Below are 16380 nucleotides of genomic sequence, written 5' to 3' on the forward strand. Positions count from 1 at the left end.
CATGACTCTCCTGAAAAGAAAACTAGCTCTTCTCATTCCAACCCCATTCTCACCATCATTTGCACAGCCCCTCTAGATGAACTTGTTCAAAAGTCAATCACGTGATTGATTGATCAATCAACATTAAATCAAGTGCTTTATACATGCCAGATGCTTGCCAGGGGGACATGAGGCAAACCTGGCTCCTGCCCTCCTGGATCTCCCCGTCTGGCGGGAAATCTCTCCCCATCTCTCCTCACCCACTCCTTCCTGCTTCTCCCTGGGCCTCAGCTCTCTCTCCTAGCACCCACAGGCAGCGACAAGGGGCCACCCAAATTGCAAACCACATGCCTTTGGCTTAGTTTCCATTTCGGCGGTCCACCTGGCCTTGCTCTCCCTGGGGCGGCGGGGGGGGGCGGGGTTTCTGTGCATTAGTCCCTTGGCTCAGAGAGCACAGGATGACAGAGAGGCCGAAGTCACGAGGAGGACAGGAGGAAATTTGGCACAGCGAGGACTCAGCTCCGGGTCTCACAGACCCTGGGCTGCTCTGGAATGATCAAGGCCAGGCTGTCCTAGAGTGAACGCAAAGGCCCCAGCAGGCCTAGTTGAGGCCAGTGCTGCATGTGGGGTCCCATTGTGCACACAGCCAGAGGAGAGAAGGGCTGGCTGCCCTGGGGGGTTCCATCCTGGCTGATGCTCTCCTCCCCTTCAAATCTGTCACAAATCAGCACACTTCCTGCTCAGCAAGATGGTTAAGCCCTCAGACCTGCTCCCTGGGGCCATGCAGGGGCCTCCTCCCTAATCACTTCCCCATCCCTCTGGCTCCCCAACTCCAGTTTACCCACCACTAGACACCCAGTCCTGCTGAGCAGCCCTGCATAGCGCACTACCCCAGTCTCCGGGGTGACCACAATCACACCTGCCCAGACGTTTCTCCTAAACCCACCAACAGCGGGCAAGACCACCGTTCTCACTGCACTCCGAACTCAAAGTACACCAAAGTGGGAGGCCACCAACACTAGCAAAGGAAAGGGTTGCTGGTTTGTGGGTGTGCTTTTCTGGCTGGACAGAGGGGCTGTTTCCCTTCATTTCCTCCTCCTCTTCCTACACACTCCTGTCATCTCCTTACCAACTCTGGGAAAAGGAAAATCTGACAGAGTCAAGACGCTGAGTTGATGGAAACTGAAACTGTTAGTCCTGTCCAATTCCTTGCCACCCCATGGACTGTAGCCCGCCAGTCCCACTGTGAGGTTCTCCAGGCAAGAATACTGGAGTCGATTGCCATGCCCTTCTCCAGAGGGATCTTCCCAACCCAGGGATTGAACCTGGATCTCCTGCATTGCAGGCAGTTTCTTTACCATCTGAGGCTTGATGGAAGAGCCTAGAAAGTCCAATGGATTGTGTGTGTATGTGTGTGTATGTGTGTGTGTGTGTATGTGATAGGAGGGGTCCTTGGGGTCAGAGCAGAAAGCCCCCAATGCCCCCAACTCCCAAACAATGCCTGACTGTGGTAGGGATGTTAACCCACGCCTGAGAGACACAGGCTGCAGGGTTCCCCGATGACTTTGCTGAACTTTCCAAGAACTACTTGACAGGTGGTAGGTGGGACGGGGTGGGGGGTTGTCCAGGACGCCCCATTTCACTCTCTCCCTCTCTCCTTCACTCAGGTTCAGACTTGCACGGCGGCCTGGAGACTCTCTCAGAGCCTCCAGCTCCTTCCTTATTTTCTCTCACATAATCACTCCCCCAAATAAAGACCTTGGGTGTTTGATCCCAACCCTTGGTGATGGCTTCTTGGGGGATCTGGAACTAACACAACAGGACTGTGTGTTTTCTCATACAACCTCAGGTGCAGCTGAACCAACTCACTGAAGAAGTGGACCCCGATTCCACCAGCAGGGGGCATAGGCGCCCACAGAGCCCGCGCCCCTCCGCCCTCCTCTTCCGCCAGGCCCAGGGAGCCCCTGGTTGAGAACTTGCTCCCATGTTGGCCCCTCCATGACTTGTCAGCTCCCACTTGCACCTGCTGAACAGCTGTTCTTCAAAGTCTCACTCAAGGTCAAGTGAATTCCAAGTGAAGGGCATGGCAGCCCAGCTGGACACTGCAGCGCTCTCTGCTCTTCTGGGTCGAAGGCATGGAGGGAGGAGGGACCCGCAGAGACCCTCTGGCACCTCCTGGATCTGGACCTGCTGGTGTCTCTGGGGGCCTGTTTGTGGTGTGTGGGGCGGACAGCCACATGGGGTGCTACTTGAGGAACAGGGTCTGGGTCATGGTGCTATCCGCACACCCAAGCTTTGAAGGCACAGAGCAGTTCAGGTGGGGTTTCCCTGGGGAACATGGGCTTTGGCAACAAGCAGACTTGGGTTCAACCTTGCCTGCTCCCCCAGTTACCAGTTGTGTAAACATGGACAAACTGCTTAATGTCTCTGAGCTTGATTTTCATAGCTTAGGAGAGGGAATAACCGCACTGACTTTCTAAGCTTACTGGGAGGGGTGGATGAGTAATACATACATGGCCAAGTCGGGGTTTTCTCTAGGGGACCAGGGTTCTCAGTAGGGATCGTAATGACCCCTACGGGACAGTTTGGGAAGTGCTGAGGTGTTTTCAGTGGTCACTGTACCAGAGGCCCCGGACGTAGAAGGCAAGTGCCAGGGATCTACCCTACACGGTGAAGTAACACTCAGTGAGGAAATGTCCCTGTTCTGTATGTGGCGAAAGAGGGTTTTTGCATGATATTAAGACATACTGAATATTTCAGGAATGCAACCGCTGGATGAATTGAGGGAATATTATTTATTTTGTTTGGCACTTTACCAAGAATTGTTCACTTATTTAGAAAACCTCCCCACTGACAGCAGTGCCAGTGGGGTCTTTGAGAAGGCATGAGATATTAACACCTATGTGTCAGTGCCCATTTGTAATCACATCATGTAATCACATCACGTGTCTCAATGATGTATTCTGACTCTGTGCACTTACATGCCCTGTGGACCGTGCTCAGCTGCAGATTGGGATTCCAGTGGCTCTGAGGCCAGCGTGTCTCACAAGCCCCCAAGAGAGGCCAGTGATGCAAGGTCCTGGGGCAGTCAGGCCTGAGCGGTGACATGCTTCATTATAAATCACAAATTCCACTTCCTCCTTTGTATGATGGTCAGCGCATTGTCTTAGGTTAAACTTCACAGGAAACACCCTGAGAGGCATATTTCCATGCAGGTGGTTACCTGAGACGTGTTCTTGGAAACCCCTGTGAGGGCTGGGAAAGGCGGGCTTGGGCAGAGGGACCTGAACTGGGAAGGCGATCATGGCAGAGGGCTCAGTGGGTCCCTTGGGAAGCTCAAGGTCTGGATGGCCCCTCAGAGAGGTCTCAGATTGACGCAGGGAGCCGGGCTTTCACTCTGACCCTGAAGGATTTGAGCCACTGTCTGTGCATCCTTGCATTCATTCACCCATTCAGGTAGTCATTAAATTCTTACTGAGGCCCTGAATTCACTCTGGGTAGGGTTCTTTCCCTCTGAGACACCCCCTCTACCAGGTCTCCCAGCATCCAGACCCTCACTGACTTGTTCTTGGAAGAGATATGCAGAGACTGTGACCAAGGAATCTGTGGGTCAAGGAGGGGAGGGGGGTTGGGCCTCAAGCAGGAGGTCCTATGGTCCTTCCACAGTAGCCTTGTCCTAGCATTCAAGTAGGAAAGAGTATCTCTCCCAACCCAGCACCTTCTTCTGCACCTGATTCTCCAGTTTATCCAGCCTGAATAATGAGACACAGCCATTTGCGCCAAAGTGCTTTACATTCTTTTTCTCATCAAGTTCTTACAACCACTTAACATTTATGTTTTATGACGACCATTTTATGGATGAAGAAACAGAGGTTCAGACAGTCTAAATATTTCACCGGAGGTGGCCAGTAGAGGACGGAACTCTGGGTTCCAGAGTTCGTGCCCTTTGCCCAGCAGCATGCATCTTGCCAGAGCCCCCTAATGACTTTCCAGACTGGAGAAGAAGAGGTCAAGGGAAGACATAGGAATATCTTCTGGCCCACGTGTAGATTTAATCAGAGGGTCTAGTACCTGTCCTGTTCCGAGAACAAAGCTGAGCAGACTCAGAGGCATGGCAGAGCATCCCCCCGTGGCAGGGTGACCCTTCTGTAGTCTAGGGTCCGCACTGGCACAGCTCTGAGAGGGAAAAGGTATGCCACTAGCAATACACAGGGCGATGGGTATAAACGCGGATGTGCCAGAGATCCTGGGATGGTCACCCTGCTCAGTGCAGGCGGACGGTGGCAGAAGTACTCTCTCAGAGGACTGCCCAGAGTGGCCAGGATGCACAGGCTCTCCCCGTCAGGGGGGCTGTGGACATCAGGCAAAGTTCTGAGGAGTCACGTGGTTTATTCAGGTGACTCTGACTCTCATCTTGGCTGCATTCTCAGGACCTAGGTTGGCAGCCAAGGGGGTATTTATGTAACAGGAAGCCATGTGGGTACTGGGATCACCAGATCTGAACCTGGATTCCAGTGCCCTTGCTTTCCTGTGGCTTTAGGAAAATTACCTAACCTTTCTGAGACTCAGTTTCCTTGTCTGTAAAATGGGACCAAGAAATTCCAGCTTATGGGGTAACTGTATTGTATAAGCTAAGATTGATGAAAGTGCCTAGTGGGTGCTTGATAAAGACAGTGTTTGCCTTTGAGGTGGGGTTGATATGTGGGTGGACTGGGGTCATCAAGGTGACATTAATTAAGTGTCAGAGCCAAGTTTTCTTGGCCGGGGTAAATCCCTGATTGGCTGGTGGCTTTCTCTTGTGCGCACACCCTCAGGAGCACTAGCCTGGGAGGCAGATCCCCGTCCTAGGCTGAGGTCTGCTGTTGGAAACTCTGGGAAATAAAGGGTGGCAGGTGGATGGGGAAGAAAACCAGAACCTGAAGTTCCATCAAACCAGCACGGAATTTTCCTTTTGCTTCCCTTTGGCATCTCCAGGCTTGGAGTATAACAGCTGACCTGGAGCTGTGATCAGAAAGAGCTCCCAAGAAGCTCTCTACTACTGGTCGAAGGAGAAGAAAGGGGACTCCTATGGGTTACAGTGAGTGGAGGACATGTACATTTTCTGTGGTTTTTTCACTCTCTTCCACCACAGTTTCCCAGCAAACCTATAGTAGCAGTGGCAACAACTGGACAGGTACTAAAGCTCCAGGGTAGAGAACTCTTCTCTCTGACCAGAGGCTCTGGCCTCCAAAGTATGGGGGGAACCACACTGCTTCCTCCAGTCCTGTATTCTCTGTTTGCGTGGTCAGAGGCGGTTGCCATCATGCAAAGTGTTGGGTAGGGCAGGGGAATTAAAGCCCTGGCTTTCTAGGCAGAGAACCTGGAAGGAAGGCCCCTGGGAACCAGAAAGTGCTGCGGAGTTGGTGAGGAAGGGGAGGCTCCAGAAATCAACCCTATAAAATTGTAGAGGAACTCCTGGGCTCATGCCCAAAATACATATGCCTGGATCTTTCCCTAAACAGCACACCAAAGAAAATAAACAGTCTGCCACCCAGGTCCCAAACTGCCCCTGGGGTGAGGCTCACATGGTCAGATCTGTGAGCCTGTAATGCTACAAAGCATTACAAAGCACCAGCAAAGTCTTGAAAATTGAAGTGACGTTAGAACCGCAGCTCACAAGGCAAGTAGGAATTTGTAACTGTATATCAGTTGCCTGCTCAAACAAACAAAACCAACATCCTCCAGAAGCATTAAACAAAACTAGAGTCTCACAACATAATATTCAATCAAAACAAAAAGTTCACTTGATGGCCACCACAAGATGAGTGGGCTACAGGCAGCCCAAGGGCTCCTTGGTTTTAAGATACTAGCGGTGGGTGGAGCAGTAAGGCCAGCACCAAACCAAGTGGCTTTGGCCCCAGAACCCTCAGTTCTGCTGCCTTGAGAGCTACATGTGTCTAAAGCTGCCCAGTTCTTCCCAGACCAGCCACTCTAGCTCCCCACTCAGAACCTGGCTCTGCGTGCCCTCCCCCACTATCATATTTGCTTAACCAACTCCTCAGTGAGCCTCCTCTGGGTATAAGCTGCCTGTGGGAAGGGACTGATGGTTTCTCTCTCTCTTTGCAGTGTTCTGCACGCAGCAGGAGGCACAGGAGGAGGACTCGCCTCCAACTAAGGCTGGAGAGATGGGGAAGCAAAAGTGGACAAATAATCAGATCCCACAGCTGGAAGCCCTGACCTGTGACTCCCTCACAGTAGCTCATTTCCATTTCAAGAAGGGGAAGCGGATGCTCTTGAGAGATTCAAAGACAGGGATGAGGCTGCATGTGAGAAGCAGAGCTGGAATTCAAATCAGGGCTTCTGCTTATAACCTGGGGCCCCTTAGATGGAGAAGACAAGAGGGACAAGGGAGAGGAGCACAGACGGCAGCTGTGGGCGGAATTAAAGCATCTGTCTTCTCCTTCCAGGATTGGAAGACAGTTTAACAGAGGCAGGGGATAAGGACCCTCTTCCAACCCCTCCTCTACAGTCTGTGAAACTCAGGACCAGGGAAGGACTGGGACTTGCCTAAGGTCATACAACCAGTGGCAGAAACACTTGCTGTCCTGAACTTTCTATATTTCTGGAGAATTCAGTACTATAAGGCTTCTATAAATTTCATTAATGAGTATGGGTCAAAAAAGAAAGGTGCCTATATTTAGATATCTTTAACAAATAATTTGCTGAAATAATGTATATTACTTTTTAAAGGAATGCATCAGATGAAATGCAAAGTACTGGGAGGATCTGGTTAAATAGTAATAGATGTAGCACAATTAGCTTTGACAGTAAGAATTATAGAAGAAAAGTGGGAACTACTTCTATACAAAACCAAAGGGGAATGATTAAAAATATTTGGCACATGTACTCAGTGAAACATGTTTATAAATCTATGATGAAGTGAAGTGAATACAGTAAAAGCAAAAAAACCCAAAAACAACACCAAGATGTTTAGTACTGTTTGTATTCAAGTGTCAGGCTACAAATGAGCTGAAGATTCTATTTTCCTAGGTTCCAGAAATTCTGTAATGAGAGACTTCTTTTAGAAAAGGAAGAAAATGTTTTATTTAGTGGGGGGGAGGAAGCCACTATTTTGTTTTAGCAGGAGGACAATAGTTGGAACAATAGCTTATCTGACTTTGAGCAACTTCCATTTCTGCTTTGCTCACAATCTATATCTCTAGCTCCTAGTACAGTGCCTGATACACAAGAGGATGCAGGAAATATTAGTTGGTGAGGAAATGAGTGGATAGATGGATAGATGGATGAAGGGCATATTTGGAAATATTTAACACTTGAAATTTAACACAATGAAAGCACATAGGAAATCCAGTTGATAAGCTCTCCTGGAGCACAGAAGAAGAGCAAGATACAGGTTTGCTCTCTGGAACTTAAAACCTAATCACTGAGGGACTTCCCTGGTGGTCCCATGGCTAAGACTATACACTCCCATCGCAGGTAGCCTGGTCAGGGAATGATTCTGCAGACTAAAGATCATCCAACAGCTAAGACCTGGCACAGCCGAATAAAAATATCAATAATAATAATATTTTTTAAAAATTTGAAACCTAATCACATAGACAAAACCACCCCTTGAGGCCCCCTGTCCAGTGTTTCCTCCGGTCTCCCCCCTGCCTCCCCACGCCCCTGTCCAGCCACCATTTTCTACCACACAAGTGCTTCTGTGATTTCACATCTCTGTTTCTCCTAACTTTCCTCTTCTGTGCTTGGCAACTGCTCACCCTTCAAGGTCCACACATTTCTTCAAGTGTTCGATTGTGGTGCTAGGGCCCCTTCTCTCTGTCATGTCAGAACTCTGGGCTCCATCTCCCCTCATTCACTGTGAGCCCTTAAGAGCCTGGTGACCACTCCAGAGGGCTGCTCACAAAGATGGGACCTCTGCGAATGAACCATAGGGGTGGGGCTGCGGCCATGGGTATGCAGAAGAGGCAGCCTGGGCTGGAGGGGCCTGGAAGGACTTGGGGGAGGCAGCACGTCTGGAGGTGGCTGCCCTCAGCCAGACTACAAGATGTCTGCACACAGGAGCAGCGCCAGCCTGGCGGGGACTAACAAGAGTTAGTCCCTGGCAAGAGTAACAGGCAAGGGGCTGGCTGCTCCTCCAGAAAGGGAGGATAAAGACCCCTGAGAAAAGGAACAGTCAGGACAGAAGGTGCTGGTGTGTGTGTGTTAGGGAGAGCCAGGCCTGCCTCACATGCTTGGAGACAGGAGAAAGGCAGAAAGCAGGATTCCTCAGGCCAGTGAAACTAAATGGTGGGAGAAGAGGTCAAGCAATAGGGCAGGTCAGACAGCAAAAACCCAACAAACCAGTTAAAAAATGGAAGACCAACAAGCACATGAAAAGATGCTCAGCATCACTGATGCAAATCAAAACCACCTAGTCCTCATTAAGATGGCTACTATTTTAATAAATAAATAAATTTTGTTATGTGTATTTTACTGTAATAAAAAATGTTGGGGGGAATTCCTTGGCTGTCCAGTGGTTAGGACTCTGCTTTCACTGCCAAGGGCCGGGTTCAACCCCTGGTCAGGTAATTAAGATCCCACAGCTGTGTGGCATGGATCAAAAAAAAAAAAAAAACCGGGAAAAATAGTATAACAGAAAGCCATTTTCCAATAGAACAGAAGTCAAAAAAAAAAAAAGAGAGAGAGAGAAAGCCAGCCACAATCCTACCACTAAGAAATAATCAATTTTAATATTAATTGAATATCAATTGCACACTCTTTTAAGGATGGTTTGATGTGCTGTGTTTTATCCTAGTCTTTGGAGGAAATAAAATATGCTCAACCAATCACTTATTATTTAACATTTTGATGGTTTCCAATTGCTAACTATTATCAACGATGTTATGATTAAATTCCTTGTATATATTTTTTAAAGAATGGTTTATTCAGAGAAGGGAGGCAATAGAATGGGTGATGGGTCATGGGGAGAGCAGGGCAGGGAGCACAGTCCATGCTGGGGGAGGACCAACGGCTGGGGAGCCAGCAGAGCCACCCGGCTCTTTGGAGTGAGAGCGGAGCTTGCCTTACTTTAAGCCTTTACACAACTGAGCATGTCCAAGGGTCCCTTGGAAATGTTGCTAGAATGGAGATTCCAATTCAGTAGGTCAGGGTGGGCCCAGGCTCTGCATTTCTACCAGGTGATGCTGACACCGCTGGGCCTGCCTTGTGCCACCCTTGAAGTAGCAAGGATCAGGACACCCTTAGGATAAAGGGTGAACACACAGGGCATAGCCTGTAGTCATGGAGATGCTTCCCTCAGCATTCGGTCCAGTGGTTTGTAAAAACTCCACCTGAATTCCATTTCATAAAGACCCGCAAGAGAAGGGGATTCTGTGTCCCTGATGCCAGAGCCATAAAGGGGGAGCCATGCATCCCAGAGGTGGCCGCAGGAACAAAGTCAGAACCTCCGAGGGACAGTTGCAGAAAGGATAGCTGGACCCGTGGGAACGTCCCCACCTGGAAAGTGCGTGGATTTCTGTTTAGCTTTTCATCATGGAACGGTTCATTCACTCTCTTAAGTAGACGAGCCCTCTTATTCCAACACTGAGTTATACAATTATCAAGTCATGGCCCATTTCCCCCAACCATCTGGACCATTCTCAACAGATTACCTCATTCAGAAGTATTTTAAAACAAAGCTCCAAAATAGAAATCCTTTCCTTTAAAGCATATAGGCTTTATTTCTATAATTCAAAAAGATATATGCACCCCTCTGTTCATAGCAGGACTATTAACAACAGCTAAGGGATGGAAACAAACTGAATGTCCATCTACAGATGAATGGATAAAGATGTGAGATATATATATATACACAGTGGAATAAAAAAGGATACACAAAAAAGAATGAAATGATGCCATTTGTAGAGACGTGGAGGCAAGTTGAGGTTATCATACTAAGTAAAGTAAGTCAGAAAAAGAAAGACAACCATATGATATCACTTTTTTGTGGAATCTAAAACAGGACACAAATGAACCTATCTATGAAACAGAAACAGACTCACAGACACAGAGAACAGACCTGTGGTTGCCGAGGGGGAGAGGGCTGGGGGAGGAATCGAACGGGAGTTTGAGGTCAGCAGACGCAAACTACTGTCTATAAAATGGGTAAACAGCAAGGTTCTACTGTACAGTGCAGGAAGCTATGTTCAATATCCTGGGATAAACCATACTGAAAAGAATAGGGAAAAGAGTGTGTGTGTATATACATAGCTGAATCACTTTGCTGTACTGCAGAAATTAAGACAACACTGTAAATCAACTATACTTCAATTTAAACAGAAATGAAAAAACATAGATTTTGTTTTAATAAGGGGAACAAATCTTTCTGAAAAGCCATTTAGCAATATCTGTTAAAATAATTTGCTACAAAATAAAAATGTTAGCAAAATAATGTGTTAATAGAGAACTTCTATTTTCCACTTCCACAGAATGAAAAATATGCAGTGTTTAAATATCCTTTGAGAAGATGCATTCAAAGATACAAAAAACTGGTGGTGTCAAATGTTAGGTAAAAAACATCAGGTATGTAAGAATATAAGCCAGATAACCTTATTTTTATAAAACGACAATGCAGACATATATGTGCACAGGAAAAAATATATCAACATTTCAAGTGGTTCTGGGTAATTTTAATTTCCTCATTGTGCTTTTCTGAATGTTTCAATTCAACAGTAAGTACATATGACAATCATAAAAACAGCATTTAAAAATATAGTGATGGAAGAGATCATAGGCAAAATATTCTCTGATATAAATCATACCAGTGTTTTCTTAGGTCACTCTTCCAAGACAATAGAAATAAAAACAAAAATAAACAAATGGGACCTAATCAAATCTTCAGGCTTTTGAGAAGGAAAAAGGAAATCATAAACAAAACAAAAGGACAACCTACAGAATGGAAGAAAACATTTGCTATCTAACAAGGGCTTAATTTCCAAAATATACAAGCAACTCATGTAACTTAACAACAAAAAAAACCCAGTTGAAAAATGGGCAGTAGATCTAAATAGACATTTCTCCAAAGAAAATATACAGATCACCAATAGGCACATGAAAAGATGTTCATAATCACTTAGTAGGGAAATGCAAATCAAAACTACAATGAGGTATCACCTCACATCCATCGGAATGGTCATCATTAAGAAGTTTACATATTACTAAATGCTAGAGAGGGTGTGAAGAAAAGGGACACTTCTTACTTTGTTGGTGGGAAGTTAAGTTGGTATAGTCACTATGGAGAACAGAATGGAGGTTCCTTAGAAAACTAAAAATAGAATTACCATATGATCCAACAGTACCACTCCTGGGCATATATCTGAGCAAAACTATAATTCAAAAAGATACTTGTACCCTTGTGTTCATAGCAACACTATTCTCAATAGCCAAGACATGGAAACAAGCTAAATGTCCATTGACAGAAGACTGGATAAAGAAGATGTAGTACATATATACAATGGAATACTGCTCAGCCACAAAAATAGAACGAAATAATACCATTTGCAGCAACATGGATGCAACTAGAGATTATCATACTAAGTGAAGTATGTCAGAAATAGAAAGACAAATACCACATATCACTTATATGTGGAATCTAAAATATGACACAAATGAAACGCTGGGCTGGAGGAAGCACAAGCTGGAATCAAGATTGCTGGGAGAAATATCAATAACCTCAGATATGCAGATGACACCACCCTTATGACAGGAAGGGAAGAAGAACTAAAGAGCCTCTTGATGAAAGTGAAAGAGGAGAGTGAAAAAGTTGGCTTAAAGCTCAACATTCAGAAAACTAAGATCATGACATCCGGTCCCATCATTTCATGGCAGATAGATGGGCAAACAGTGGAAACAGTGGCTGACTTTTTTTTCTGGGCTCCAAAATCACTGCAGATGGTGATTGCAGCCATGAAATTAATTTATTTATTCTATCCCTCCCAGTCAGATTCAAACTCTTGAGATTCCAACACTTCCCCCAGGCCCGCCAGTGCGAGGGTTTCCCGGTGTCTGGGAACGTCCTCTATTAAGTCCCTTCCCGGGACGGATCTCCGTCCTTAGCTCTTTTGTTTCGCTTTTTATCTTTTATATTTTGTCCTACCTCCTTTCGAAGACAATGGGCTGCTTTTCTGGGTGCCTGATGATCTCAGCTAGCGATCAGAAGTTGTTTTGTGAAGTTTGCTCTGCGTTCAGTTATTTTTTTGATGAATTTCTAGGAGAGAAAGTGGTCTCTCCGTCCTACTCCTCCGCCATCTTGGCTCCTCTGCAGCCATGAAATTAAAAGACGCTTAATCCATGGAAGGGAAGTTATTAGACAGCATATTAAAAAGCAGAGACATTACTTTGCCAACAAAGGTCCGCCTAGTCAAGGCTATGGTTTTTCCAGTGGTCATGTATGGAGGTGAGAGTTGGACTATAAAGAAAGCTGAGCACTGAAAAATTGATGCTTTTGAGCTTTGGCGTTGGAGAAGACTCTTGAGAGTCCCTTGGACTGCAAGGAGATCCAACCAGTCCATCCTAAAGGAGATTAGTCCTGGGTGTTCATTGGAAGGACTGATGTTGAAGCTGAAACTCCAATACTTTGGCCACCTGATGCGAAGAGTTGACTCATTGGAAAAGACCCCGATGCTGGGTAAGATTGAGGGCAGGAGAAGGGGACGACAGAGGATGAGATGGTTGGATGGCATAATCAACTTGATAGACATGGATTTGGGTGGACTCCGGGAGTTGGTGATGGACAGGGAGGCCTGGCGTGCTGTGGTTCATGGGGTCACAAAGAGTTGGACACGACTGAGCGACTGAACTGAACTGAACTGAACCTCTCTACAAAACAGAAACAGATTCACAGACATAGAGAAGAGACTTGTGGCTGCCAAGGGGCATGGAGGATGGGGGAAGGATGAACTGTGAGTTTGGGATTAGCAGGTACACACTATGATATGTAGAATGAATAAACAACAAGGTCCTACTTAACACAGGGAACTCTATTCAACATCCTGGGATAAATCATAATGGAAAAATATTTTAAAATATAAATAAAAAAGAATGGATGTATATGTAAAACTGAGACACTCCGCTGTACAGCAGAAATTAATACAACATTGTAAACCAACTACACTTCAATAAAAAGTAAATACGGGGGCAGTGTGGGCTTCCCAAAGGGCACCTGTGTCCTCCCAGGTCGTTTTCGTCAGCCCACAGCTTCCTCCCAGTTAGTCCAGAGTTGCTTTCCTAAGTTAGGGGTGGGCTCCTTCAAAGCCTGCCACTCAGTTCCTCTGCTTGGCATTAAATCCTGGCCGGCCCCTGTTGGGCTCCAGATGATTGGCGAACCTGTTTCTTCCCCAGTAGCTTCCCTGGAATGTCCCTTTAAGCACCTATGGGCCTGGGCCTGGAGTTTGGGGACTTGATTTACTGGCAATGACTTCACACAATCTTATCCCTTCATCTGACATTTGGCCCAAAAGAGACTGCAGTGTCACGTGTTGCCAATAGGTGGTGCTGCCTAACACAAAAGCACTCTTGTCCAGGCATTCTGAAGACGGATTGCAGAGATCATGATGTAAACCTTGCGAGGTTGTGCAGACGCAGCATTGCTACTAGGTAAAGGCACGAGGACAAATCTACCACTTACCACGACCACTACCATCCCTGCACAAGAACGGCCACTTCAATACCAAAAATGTAGGAAGACAAAAATCTCAGGATAAAGACAATCGATGTAATGGAGTAGTACATTTTGAGAAAAATTGCTTGGTTCTTATTCTTAACATTGCACCTCAGGCCAGTGAAAGCTTGATCCTAGACTAGCACAGGCCCTGGACTGACCTTCAGAACCTCTGTTCTAGCCAAGGATTTAAGGAATTGGTGGCCTCTTCCTTTTCTAAGTTCAGATTTCTGCAAAAATCAATTTGCTTCAAGAACACCTTTATTTTCCCAGTGTGCAGTGAGACACATGCACTAGACCTTTGCTCCACTCATGGCCACGGTGAAGCGGCAAGTCACTTTAGAGCAGAGCCATCTGTCTCTTTTTAAAAAATTGTATTGAAATAAAGTACATTTATAATGCTGTCTTTAATTTCTGCTGTAGAGCCAAGTGACTCAATTATACATATATATATAAATTTTTAAGCATTTTTGATGTGGACTATTTTTGAAGTTTTTATTGAATTTGTTGCAATATTGTTTCTATTGTCTATGTTTTGGTTTTATTTCATTTTATTTTTTGGTTTTGAGGCATGTGGGATCTTTGTTCCTTGGACAGGGATCGAGTCCCTACCCCCTGCATGGGAAGGTGACATCCTAACCACTGGACCAACAGAGAAGTCCCCACATACACATTATTTTTCATATTCTTTTCCATTATGGTTTATCATAGGTTATTAGATACAGTTCCCTGTGCTATACAGTAGGACCTTGTCGGTTATCCCATCTCTCTTAAAGACACAGGTCTGACCACATTATTCCTCTGCTACCTCCCTTTGTCTGTTAAGTTAGAGGACTCAGCATTGCACACCAGTGTCTTCATGTTCCAGCCCTAGGATCCACTCACTAGGATCACACAATGAAAGTCACTTCCAACCCACCCCAGAAACCTAACAAAAGGAGGACTGCTAGCCTTACCAACTCTTCTTCTCAGGACAAGCCAGTTTGCATCTCCATATAGTATGAGTGCAGTTTCCCACACCTACAATGCTGTCATGTCCCCTCACCTTCCTGGCATTTACCTATTCTTCCCCATCAAGTCAGCACAATGTCTCCTCCTCCAGGGAGCCACCTCCTCTCTCATTCCAAGGCATCTAGCATGTAATGAGCACGCATCATCTTGCTGCAATGTCACAGTCCCCCTGGGCACAGGCTATGTCTCTTTAACTTGTATCCCCTCTTCAAGTCTCGACACAAAAGAAGGTATCCAGTGAATCCTCACTGATTTACTGATGCTCTGTATTGGCAAACAAACTTGGGTCAGCTCTTTCAGTATCCTTCCTTAAGATCTTTTCAATAAACCCAAGAGATGCTGACAGAAGCTAGCAGCCTGACCAGAAGCGAGAAAAACAGCAGTAAAACCTAGAATTCAGGGAATTGTCTCTCTGGCAAGAAAAGTACATTGGTTCTCCTGACCCCCTGAGGAAACTCCAGATGCTTTGGTATCCCCCTTATAATTCTAAAATGTATTAGCTCTGCCATTATTTACCAAAAAAATGACTTTTTTAGAAGTGAAGTTGCGCAGTTGCGTGCAACTCTTTGCAATCCCATGGACTGTAGTTTACCAGGTTCCTCCGTCCATGGAATTTTCCAGGCAAGAGTACTAGAGTGGGTTGTCATTTTCTTCTCCAAAAAATGACATTTTTTAATGGAGCTAAAAGTGCCCATGATCTGTAACTAGAAATGACTTGCTAGCAAAAAACAAACTGTTTCCAGGTAAGAGGGTAGGTGAAAGAAGACATTTGTACACTTAACAGTTGTTCAGTGTATAATGCAAGCTATCAAAAGGCAGGAACACATGAAAAAACAAAATGTGTTATGATTATAGTTTACTGGGTACTTCTCATGGCCGGTCACCTAGCAAAATGTTTCACCTACGTGACCTCATTTAATCCTCACAACCGTTCTATAAAGTGGGAATTACTCTTCCCCAGTTTACACACTCAGAAAAGTTAAGTCATTTTTCCAAGATTCAACAGCTGATAACGAAATCCAGGTCTAGCAGCAAGGCCCAAATACTTTTTCCTTTCCTATGACAACATAGTTTTTCCTGGTGTGCTGCAGTCCGTGGGGTCGCAGAGTCGGACACGACTGAGCAACTGAACTGACCTGATAATATATTTGATTAATTTCTTTAAACTGCAGCTAAATATAATTTAATTCCTGCCTTTGTGAATAGCATACTCAGAATGCATTTGCATCTGAAGGCTAAAGATCTCCTAGGGGGCCTACCCCACAGCCAACCTGGAGCCCCAGACACTAAGGAGAACAACTCAGGCACATCTTGAATTGCCTTCATTTTTAATAAACCCAAGCCATCAGCTTACTTTATGACTTACCTCTTTTCCTTAAGTTCAGATGACAATATGATAAAGCTCAAAAGGCTAAAACTCTTCTTTCACTAAATTCCTTAAAACCAGTAAGAAACAGATTAATAAATCTAATTTTTTAATGGGTCAAAGCTATTAATAAGTAGCTCATAGAAAAGAGATATAAAAGGCCCAACTTAGAGGAGTGCATTTTAAAATACACCATTTTCCATGTGTCAGACTGTCTAAAGTCAGAAAGCTCTGATAGCACATGGAAAGCTCTCACAGACTGGTGACTGGGACACTGGGAAGACCCTCCTCTGTGGGGAGAAAGCTGCAGGATCCCTCAGGAGCT

Source organism: Muntiacus reevesi, chromosome 8, assembly GCF_963930625.1.
Source record: "Muntiacus reevesi chromosome 8, mMunRee1.1, whole genome shotgun sequence".
Classification (NCBI taxonomy): Eukaryota; Metazoa; Chordata; class Mammalia; order Artiodactyla; family Cervidae; genus Muntiacus; species Muntiacus reevesi.